General features: G+C 39.3%; 2 long non-coding RNA genes across 2 annotated transcripts in view; one reads left to right on the plus strand and one right to left on the minus strand.

Moving 5' to 3' along the window:
• Window positions 1-5,278, plus strand: part of LOC116280555 (uncharacterized) — a 72,449-nt gene extending 67,171 nt beyond the window's left edge. Inside the window, exon 4 of the long non-coding RNA XR_012072848.1 lies at window positions 4,443-5,278. This is a non-coding gene — a long non-coding RNA (uncharacterized lncRNA). The remainder of the gene's footprint in view (window positions 1-4,442) is intronic.
• LOC140696464 (uncharacterized) overlaps window positions 1-11,343 on the minus strand; it is a 38,247-nt gene extending 26,904 nt beyond the window's left edge. The window contains exons 1-2 of the long non-coding RNA XR_012072850.1: window positions 11,088-11,343; window positions 888-955 (exon numbers count right to left, since the gene is read on the minus strand). This is a non-coding gene — a long non-coding RNA (uncharacterized lncRNA). The remainder of the gene's footprint in view (window positions 1-887; window positions 956-11,087) is intronic.
• Window positions 11,344-11,834: the final 491 nt, after the last annotated feature.

Raw genomic sequence — 11,834 nt, forward strand, 5'->3', positions numbered from 1 at the left:
TTAAATGGTGCCCCCCAAAGATTTTTCCACGTTCTAACCCCCAGGATCTTTGAATGTGACCTTATTTGGGAAAAAAAAAAGGGTCTTTGCAGATGTAGTTAAGTTAAAGATCTCAAGATGAAATCCTCTTGGATTACTCAAGCTCTAAATCCAATGACAAGTGTGTTTATGAGAGACCAGAAGAGGAGGAAGGCCATGTGAAGATCGAAGCAGAGGTTGGCATGAGGCAGCCACGGAAATGCAGACAGCCACTAGAAGCTGGAAGATGCAAGGAAGAAAGATTATACCCTAGAACCTCCAGGAATACAGCCCTGACAACACCTTGATTTTGGACTCTGACCTCCATACTGTGAGAGAAGGCTCTTCTGTTTTAAGCCACCCAATTCATGCTAACTTGTTAGGCTAGCCCTAGAAAACTAATATACCACCTTGACCAGATGATCAGTTAACATCACCAATAAAGGCTTTAACCTGTATCTCATGGTTCCTGACGAGATGCCCTGAGAAGTTCACAGCATTACTCTCATAATGTTTCTGCCAAAATTGCACAACCTGAATCTAATCATGGGTACATATCAGACACAACCAAACTGAAAGCCATTCTACAAAAAGTAGTCTGTACTCTTGAAAAATACTGAGGTTTAAACACCAGTGAAAGTCTGAGAAACTGCTCTAGATTAAAGGAGATTAATTCTTAAAGGATATTTAGTGTCATTGCTAGGAAGTTAGCCTATAGATACACAAGCACACGTGCCCTGGGAAAATGTGCATAGATATCTATCTCAACATTGTTGGTAATAACAAAGATATTTTTAAAGAAGCCACAAAACAACCAAAACATCAATCAGTGGTGGTCAAAGAGTTATAGTACATCTATATATACATACCTGGTGTAAAGAATTAGGGAAAGGTGTGTAGGATGTACCACTAGGTAGATAAAGCAAGCTGCAGAACTCTAAAAAAAAAAAGAGAGAGAGACTAAAACACATGATAACAAAATACAACATGTGTCCTTCACTGGAGTCTGGACTGTGAAAAGCATTGTCATTTTGGGGAACAATTGGCAAAAGTCGGATATGGACTGTGGATTGAATAATAATATTGTATTATATTGAAGTTCCTGTTTTTGTTACTCATACTGTGACTATTCAAGAGAATAGCTTTGTTCTTAGGAAATACATACTTAGTATTAAGGGGTAAGAGTGTATCCTCCCTGCAGCTTAGTCCCAAATGATTCAGAAAAAAAGTGGGAAAGAAAAAGAAAAAGTACATCTGGCAAATGTTAGCAAGTGGGACATGAGCGTTCTTTGTACTATAATTGCGATTTTTCTGTACATTTGTAGTTATTTCAAAACAAGATGTAAAAAAAGAAAACTTACTGGATTATTATAATGTGTAACCACCACGTTAAAATTTACTTTTAGGGCAGCTGTTCTCATCTGGGTGATTTCACCTCCCAGAAAACATACAGAAATGTCTGAAGACATGTTTGCTCATCAGTGACTGCACAGGATGGGGAAGAGTAGGTGGATCGGAGAGGCACTGCTGGCATCCAGTGTTTATAGAGGTCAGGGGTGCTACTAAAATAGTAACGCGCAGGGGACAACCACCCACAACAAGTAGTTTTCCAGCCTCAAGTGTCAATAGTGCCACTGTTAGGAAACCTTGCCTTACGAAAATTACACATCTCCAGTAATATAACCAGATTCTAAATACTTATGGGAAAGAGCACCAAATTTGTATAGGTTTAGAATAGAGCAAAATTTTTTATCAAGAAAAGTGTCCCATTTTACAGGTAAAAATATAGTCACATTTCAAGACTTGAAAATCAGATATACAGAAATGCATAAAATCACACATCACATCATGCCTCAAACAAGAGGAGTGGGGAAATGGAGAAAGAAACATAGAAGTTCAGCTTGTTCATTTTAACAGCAACCAACTGGCTTTCATACTGTTGGACAATAGCCCACTGAAAATGTGATTTCAAGGCATTAGAACAGCTTGGTGAAAAAAACAGACTTTTCTCAAGCTTCTAACTATACTCATAAAGCAGTATAAGTATGTTGCATTTACTGGTTACCTGGGGTAATCCATATTACTTCTTCCTAAATCTAATGAGATTTCCAGTTTCTATATGTTTAGCATAGAAGAGCTACACACACCACACCATAACTAACAAGTGGTAAGTCCCAGAGTATCAGGCAGATTGTCATATAATAAATAATCTGCAAACCTCAATGATTCTTAGCAGCATTCGTTTCTCACTCACGAGTCTTTGCCCTGACTGAATTGACTCTGCTTCAAGTTCAGGTATGTTCTGCATGTCTCTCACTCTGGGACCAGTGGTTAGCTGGACGGATGGCTGCTACCTCTTGGCAGACCACAGACACCCAAAAATCCATGTCAAACTATGCAAGCACGTTTAAAGCCTCATTCACATCGTTTCTGCTGATATTTCACTGGCCAAAGCATACCATGACCAAGCTTAAAGACATTGGGGCAAGGGTGTATACTGTCTTCTTTACGGGAAGACATTGCAATGTCATGTGCATAAGAATATGGATGTATAATCCTATTACGAAAGCAGCAGAGAAGAATTGAGAACAATGATGCAATCCAGCAAACTACTAAACGCATCCTACAATAGCAGATTTTTTTTAAAAGGACCTTTCTGATGCTACTTACACACATTATGCTAACTCAGGGGCTGGCAAAGTTTTTCTGTGAAAACCAGCTAGTAAATATTTTGGGCTTTGTGGGACATACAGTCTTCATTACAACTTTTATATTATAGCATGAAAGCAGCCACAGAAAATATGTAAACAAATAAATGTGTCTGTGTTCCAATAAAACGTGTCTGGACACTGAAATTTGAATTTTACATAACTTTCATATGTCACAAAATGTTATTGTTCTTTTGGGTTTTTTCCCCTAATCATTTGAAAATGTAAAAATTATTTTTAGCACATGGTCTGTGCAAAAACATGTAGTTGGTCAGATTTCACTCACAGACCATTATTTGATGACCCCTGAATTAGCCCATTAATCACAAAATCCTTAGTGTTTATTGATCATAGAAAACTATACCATAGAAAGAAAAGGCAATAACCAAGGATTTTACACATTTGAGGATCTAGAACATATACGTGTAAAAACTACTTAGGAATATTTGAAAAATAATATATATAGGCATGCAAGTCCAAAGTCACGAATGTTAGGGGATAATGGGGCCAAGGAGCAATTATTCAGGTATAATATATTAGGACAGAATTCCTTGAAAAAGTAAGTTTTATAGACAAGGACATGGATTCACTGAATGACTACCCCATTCTTTCTTCATACACTGAGAAAGAAAACTTTTAGAAATAGTAAGGGGTTCTAGTCTACAGTATGTTTTATGAATTTTTCCTCTCATGTAACATTTAAATAAAACTTATTAAAGTTGTCGGTATTGCAAAAGTAACTCATACAATAAAAAAATGTTGAAAATAGAAAGTAAAAGAGCCTGCAGTCCTGCCACCCAGAGGTATCCTCTGTAAATAGCATGTATGTAATTCTAGAGTTTTTTCTATACATATACATACGTGTTTTATTGTTGTTTATTAAAATATTTCATTATACCTAGTGTTTAGCAGTTTACTTTTTTTCATTCAGCAGATTATCCCAAACATTTTCCCACATTAATATGAATAGTTTTGTCTCATTTTAACTGTCACACAGTATCCCACAGCATAGGAGCACCTTACTGATGTGCATTTAGATGGTTTCCAGTTTTTCCTGTACTGTGTGTAATGTTGTGATAAACATCTTAAATCTTTACCTAAATTAACTACATATTTTTAAGGAAAAAATACCTACTAGTGGAATTTCTGGGTTAAAGCATAGAAATGGTTGTTTACAAAAGGTTTTTCTGCTCAGTGTCATCTGGTATTAAATCTGATATTAAAATTAAGGCAGTCAGTGTTAGGCAGTTGGTTGGGGATATGAGGATTTGAGATAACGACCACATATGACATAAGAATATAATAATATATGTGGTTTTTGTATGTATGTGAACAGGTGGGTAAGGGAGACAGAGGAACAGAAGGGAAGAGAAGAAATTTAATGAGAGAATCATTCAAATCAAATGTAAAGTGATACCAGACATGGTACAAGAATTACTGGTTGTACTTTCTGAATAGCCTGGTTAAATGGGGTTTGTATTTTGGACCACTGTTCCCACTAGATCTACCTATATTTGACACTCAGAGAACTCTAATCAACTATTAATATTCTACACACAGTTCGGGGGGAATTTCATTTTAGACCCCTGCAGCACAGTCCTGCACAGCACGCAGTGATTTCCATCACAGACAGAGCGTGATATTTGATTGCTTTTATCTCAGCATATGTAATTATACCTTATTGTTGAACACAAAATTATCTGGTTTTTATTACAGCATTTGACTCTGTGACCAAGCCCGCAACGCAGAATCCAAAACTGCCTCCAAGAAACTATTTTGAGTAAGAACTATTTCTGTCTGTTTATGCCCCTCTTCTTGCTATTAGTTTTGTGAACTTACCCCTCTGGATTCTGTTAGGGGTGGGGAGTGGAAGGCAGAGGCTTTGGGAGGGAGCACAGGAAACCCTAGCCAGCTACATTCTTCACTAGAGGTTCGTAGAAACACTAAGTCAGTCAGCAAGCCAACCACAGTCCTTTGTTGAAACACATATGCAAATTCAAGACATAGAATTAACATAAGGGAATGTTGCTGCTGCTGCTGTTGAAGTTGACGGGTCTCTTCAGCCTCTTTTTTTTCTGGCACAGTCATCCCCCCCATCACCCTTTTCTCAAGCAGTGGCCTCTTAAAGAGTCTGGGCCAACTGTCCCCTTACATTCTGGATTTTGCTGAATTTTTTCCAACTTGTTATCCGTCTCCTATGTTTCTATAACTGGAAGTTAGATATAAAGGCTTGAGATTCAGGGCTAACAGTTTTGGCCGGGGTACTTCACAGGTGATCCTCCGTACTTCATATGACCCCGCATGAGAAAGTACGCAATACTTGTTTGCCCTCCTTTTAAAGATGCCAGTTGATCGATTAATCAGTAGGTGCAAAGTTGGAGGGTAACCTTTTGGCTCCCTTGGAATATCTAGTTCCTCATTAATATTTGGCTTCTTAGGTTTCACATCCATAGCTGTTTATTGCCTGGATCAATTATTTCATTAGATGTTACAGAATAATGAATTACTCTACTTCTGTCATTCCTACATTTATTAGCTGTGTATTTCAAACAGCTGCCATCATCTTCCTTTTGATGGAAAAATTGTGCACCTTTAGCCAGTGGCCAACCTCCTTGCTTTTCAGCATAACAAGATGATCTAGTCTCTGCCTGTCATTTTTGCCACTTCGCATCTGGAACCAGCGATCTCTGCAAGAATCACTGGTCCTTTTTAGTAGGGAATAGTATTCAGAGACCATAGTTTGATGCTAACATGCTAACATTCTCACGAGTTGTCATTGCTACTGGGTCTTTTTAGTGGATGAAACGGGGGTATGTTAACATTTTCACTTTTAAAACATTTCAAATTTTTAAATGTTTTAAAAACAAATTTATATTCAGATCTCAAGTTCAAATATATTTTAATATTTGACATATCAAATTCCAAATATTCAAATAGTTCAAACTTAATTAAAAGTAACTTACTAAGTTTTCAAAAAAAATTTATACTGGTATCTTTCTCTTACAGTGAAAATGATGGTTCTTAATATTGTCATCAAGATAATTACAACATTAACATAACCACTTTATTTATAAGTATAATATATAACTTCCAAATAGTATCAGTAAAATCTAGTATAATGAAATATGTCAATGTTACTACTAACACTAAGACACTAAATGGAAGTCACCATTGTTTTGTATGTCTCTTTAGACTATATTCCACTAATGATGTGTCACACAGCCTATGTTCAAAAATACCTAATGGGCCTACGTATAGACAAAAGCTTTTCCCTTGAGGAAGAGGAAAATTCTGGCTAGGATAATGGTCAGAATGACTTCAGTTATCTCATCTCCCCTCTGAGTCTTGAGAAGAGAAGAGAAAAGACCTCTGGTGAGTGGAGGGTGGGGCAACCTTAGCCTATTGATAACAGTGGAGCCAGTGATGCTCTAAGCCCCGCCCTCCAGGACTGCTGGTGATGCTGGCAGCCAAGGAGATATGCCCCAAGCAGCCCTGAACAAAGACAGATGAAATACGAGACGTCTGTTCATCCGTGGGCAGTGTCTGTGCCGAGACTGTAAGCACCAGATAGCCAGACACTTCAGCGAAAGAAATGTTTCATAGCAGTTTGGCATTTTCAAGGAATAAATTGTATGAATGAAAAGTATATACTCTCCTCCCAGCCCCTAGATCATCCAAAAACATTTCATTGGACAGCATGTGGCGCCAGCCTGACATTTTGGGTGCATCACAGGGCTTGTTGCTATTATTTATCTTGTTCTTATCATGTTGGCATTTAAACGCCTTATCGCTACACTTGAGAGAAGAGATCCCATTTCTTTGGGCTGTTTTTTAACTCGTGATTCGGGAGCACCGATATACTTGCTCTTTTAATTTTGAGCTGTACTCACATTTCTGCTGGGAAGCAACAACAAGGAAACAACAGGTGAGCTGGCAACCCTCAGGGAGGCAGCAGGTGGGAGGAGAGTGATCGGGAAGGAAAGCCGGGAAAGGCTTTGGTTCTTTAGGTAAACTGGAATCTGGTTTTTTATGCCTGGGAGACACCACACACTAACAGTCTCACTTCTCACCTTTTCCTCTTTTGTTTTGCCCAAACCCATCTTTTCAAACGTAGAAAGGATTGACTTACTCAGGCCCCGTTCTCTGTCTACCCTCTAATTATTAGACCTCCCCCCCCACCAGGGACTCCTGCTCCTGTCACCTCTCACCATCTGAGACTTAGTGTACTCTTAGAAATTTGCTTGGTTCAGTCCATCATCGTGAATTACTGGAAGCAGTTTGGCCACCTTGTTTTTTACTCTTCTAGTTCTTTCCTTAATCCTTTATATTTGCAAAATATTTGCTTAAAGTGTCCACCATTAATGTTCATATGTGATGTTCAGCATCCCATAGAGAGCTTGCTAGAAATACTGGGTCCTGTACCCTGTGTATAAATTCTGACCTAATAAGATCAGACATAATAGTGGGGCCCTAGTGATACTGATGAAGGAAGGGCAAGGTTTGCACTTTCAGAAAAAAATGGCTTAAACATTGAGGAATGAAGGGAACAAAGGATAGCCCTTAGATCCTGTCTGCACTCTCACTCCATTAGGGAATACTCAGCAGGATGTAGGAAGTTTGCCCAGGCCTCATAACAATAGAATACTAGTCAGCAATTAAAAGAAACTAACTGCTGATACACACCACGGAGATGAATCTCAAAATACTGTACTCAGTGAAAGAAGCCAGACACAAATGAGTGCCTGCAATAGAAATCGGATCAGTGTTGATGGGAGGGAGGGGGATTGATTGGGAAGCGATTCGAGGCAACTTTCTTAGTGATGAAAATGTCTGCGTCTTGATTGACAAGGGTATGCATTACAGAAGTATGTGCCTTGTCAAAATCTACCTGTGTGTACATTTGTGACCTGTGCTTTTCATTGTATGCAAAATTATATTAATTTTTTTAACTTGAGTATACCTATTTTGGGTATTAATAAGAATTTCTTACCAATTTTTTTTGCAAATTTATATGCAAAAGACAAAAAAAGAAAACTTTTAAGACAGAAAATGATTTAACACAGGGCTGCAAATATGGCATGCACTCAGTAAAAACATACTGACGACTAATAGCCATGCAAGAGTGGTTCATTGCAAGAGTTTGTTTACAAGATGCCTGCTTTCAGCCCAGCGATATGTTCAAATTCAGCACTGTATACAAGATTCAAATTTCCTAGCCCTATAAAAATATTTGTAGTAATCCTCCATCCCATCAATCTGGTTATACAGCCTTTTCATGGGAGTATAATAAATCAAATCAATACGTTTTTTTACTTCACCACCAGAAACTCTTAGTACACCCAGATTCAAAGGCATAAGTCTATCTGCAAGGCTGATCCAACCTGCAGGGAGTATTTTACGAGGAAAGCATGCTGTTACAGTTTTGTATAAATAAGGAAAGCTATCCTTAAATCCTAAAAAAGGATTTCTTAGGTTGAAAAAGTATATCTAAGAGCTATCAATCCTCTGTGTATGATCTCTAGCTGGATAAATACAAGGAAAAAAGTCAGATATTCTTCCAAAGAAATAAAATTTCATGAAATATATACTGGATGAATTTTATATTTATTTCTATGATAAAAAAGTGTGCACTGCCAAGTCTCAGGCAAATCAGACAAATCACTCGGCAGTACTTCTCTTTCTCAATTGTGCTGTGTTTCTAGTGCTGACTGGCCTCATAATGCATGTGTGACTACCTTCCCTTACAATTTCACCCACTTTGAGGATTATGACCAAAAGAAAAAGCAACTAACCAAACAGGCAAAACTGCAAATCAAACTAAAGCTTCAGATTAAAAGATAATTTACTGTTAGGTTATGCATCACCACTGCTAAAGATACAAGTTTGAAAAAAAGTCTGTCATCAGTAGGAACTCCCCAACTGTTTTCAATTGTTTTGTTTCTAGAGCATTCACATTTAGAGAAGAAATAAACAATAAAGCATGATAGGACAGCTATTACTGGAGAAATAGGATTTTCTTTTTCAATTTCGAGAGGATAAAATTTTTTAAGGGAAGAAAATAGAAATCATAAAAAAAATAAGGACAGTTCAAAAACTTGGGAAAACTTTTAAGTCTCTCAACAATATATAAAATTTTTAGTGGGGAGGGTGGGGAGGGTATAGCTCAGTGGTAGAGCACATGCTTAGCATGCACCAGGTCCTGGGTTCCATCCCCAGTACCTCCATTAAAAAAAAACTTCTTTTTCTTTAATTAAACCTAATTATCTTCCCAAAAAAAACTGAAAAGGGATTCTTTTTCATTTTGTAGTAAACGAGTTAGAACTTTTAACAATTCAAACTCTGTTTATCCCAGTGATCTCAAAGTGTAATTCCAGACCAACAGGACCAGTATCACCTGGGAACTTGTTTGAAATGCACCTTCTTAGGCCCCACCCAGGACTGCTGAGTTGGAAGCTCTGGGGCTGAGGCCCAGCCATCTGTGTTTTCACAAGCCCTCCAGGTGATTGTGACACAGGGTCGTGTCTGGGAATCACTGATTTACTCCGGAAACATTTACTGTGTACCCACTCTGTGCCAGGCTCTGAGAAGGGCACTGGAGACACAAAAATTAAAAACTTAACATGATCCATAGTTGAATCCATCCCAAAGAAAAAGACTATTAGCTGGTAAGATTGTTTTCTGAATACAGGAAAATAGGTGAGTCCTCTGGCTACAGCTGGATCAGGTAGAATTGCCAGGAGCCCCAAGGAATTCTAAGGTGGGGGCAAGGGTGTTCAGCCAGAATCACCTGAAAGCATTTTTCAAAAACACAGGTTCTGGCCCTTCCCTGACCTCAGAAATCACTATCGCCTGGAGTGGAGCGCAGAAAAACTGTATTTTTAACAGTTCCCTAGGAATTCTGAGGATCCCCTGGAGCTAAGGCTGCTGCTGCTGCAGAGTTGTCCCAGGGTCTGGGCTTTGCACCACCCCCCTGCTGGCAGCTTCTCCCTGTGCTGGGGGTTACCTGCACCCACTCGCCTCTGGGCGCACAGCTAGTGAAGGCTGAAGCACAGACCCCAGGCTGAACCACTCAGGGCTCAGGAATATGCATTGTTTTACACATCCCCAGGTGATCTGAAGCACACAACAATTTGAAATTGACTGCTTTGTGGGTCTCCCCAGGCAGCTACTTTTCAGCTCTCCCCTGCAGTCTAGTCTCCAAGGGCATCTTATCAGAACACGTTCCCTACCCTTTCTTGTCTCTTGACATATGTGGTGGATAAGTAATGGCCCCTCAAAGATGTCCACACCCTAATCCTCAGAATCTGTGAATCCTCCCTGGCAAAAAGGACTTTACAGGCATGGTGAAGTTAAAAAGCTTGAGATGGGTGACGCTCCTGGATTGTCCAGGCGAGCTCAGTGTAATCACAGCCTTACTCAAGGGAGGCTCATGGATCAGAAAAGACATGTGACAATGGGAAAAAGAATCAGAGTCAGAGAGAGCTTTAAAGATGATACACTGCTGGTTTTGAAGATGGAGGAGGGGGGTCACAAGCCAAGGCATGTAAGCAGCCTGTAGAAGCTGAAAAAGGCAAGGAAACATTCTCCCCCAGAGCCTCCTGAAGGAATGTATTCCTACCGACACCTTGACTTCAGCTCGCCATAAATTCGTATCAACATTCTGACTCAAATTTGTGGCCATCTGTTAGAAAAGCAATAGGAAACGAACACAATATGTAAAAGACAAAGAAAGAAAAATTTTGGAGACAAGCAGTGCTAATACTGATGAAGCTTACCTCATTTGGAGAATCTGCCACATAAGAGATGGAATATTTAGTGCTCCTTTAGAATTTATATTTATCAATTTCTTTGATTAGAGGTCTTAATTAGAACTACAGTTACAATGATCATAGTAAACGATTCCAGGATCTTAAAATACAAAACCAAACCAAAACAAAACGCCTCAGTTGCTTGACAGCAGTAAGGTTTCCTTTTTCAGACTCAGTCTTCACAATATTATCAGAAGAGATGGAAGGTCACCTATTGTGTACAGCTAAAGACATCGTGTTCACTCATGTCTACTCCCAGATAGCTGATAAGGCTAAAAATACTCAATTCAGAGGAAGAGTCAGGAAAAGCATTCATAATGGATACATTTACTGTGATGTCATCTGCTACACAGTAACGCCTGTGAAGGAATACAACCCTGGGGAAAAGCCTTCAAAATTCCCTTAAATTAGCAGCCACTTTTGAAGATAAAAAAAGATGGGTGACCATCTGCCACATTCTCTCATTCACTCTTTGCTGGCTTCACTCTTACCGGTAGAAGGTTCGTTTCTTTAAGCAAGGATTCTCAAACTTGAGTGTGCGTCATTGGATTACCTGGAAAACTTGGTAGAACACAGATAGTTGGGTCCCGGTCCCAGGGCTTCTGATTCAGGAGGTCTGAGCTAGAGCCCAAGACTGCGTTTCTCACGTGTTCCCTGGCACTGCTCTGCTGCCTGTCCCGGGATCACACTCTGAAATGCTGCCTAGAGCAATGGCTCTCAGTATCACCTGCATGTTAGCATCACCTGGAGGCTTGTTCAAGCCCTGATGCCCAAGGCACACCCCAAGCCAATTAAGTCTGACTTCCCGAAGGTGAGCCCACCATGTGATTCCAGTGTGCAGCCAAAGCTGTGAACCACTGCCCTAGAGGCCAAAATAACAGTCAAGAAGGGGAGCAAGTAGATGTTAGGGAGACCGGGCAGTAACACTGCGCTAGAGATGCCTTGCCGTTGGGCTGTCCCTGGGCCCTAGGGTTCCCTCTCAAGCAAATTCTTCTCCCGATTAAGAGTCAAAGTTTAAAAACAGCATCTGATCTAAAGGAATAAGAATGTGATGCCACAACCCACTGCCCAGTCAAAGCCTATGACATTCCTATTAGATATTTTAAGCTAGGGGGAAAATGGTAACCTGTTGAAAGTGCCAATACAATTCTAAATACTGTCTGTTTAACATTTTATAATAGTTTTGTGTTAAATGCCAAAAAAAGCCCTTAATTTTCCTTTTTACAGAAAGACTCAAAGGAACAGTAGTTTCTTATATTAAATAAAATAAAAGTCCAGTGCTTTATTTCTTAAACAGCCC

Source organism: Vicugna pacos, chromosome 5 (assembly GCF_048564905.1).
Source record: "Vicugna pacos chromosome 5, VicPac4, whole genome shotgun sequence".
Classification (NCBI taxonomy): Eukaryota; Metazoa; Chordata; class Mammalia; order Artiodactyla; family Camelidae; genus Vicugna; species Vicugna pacos.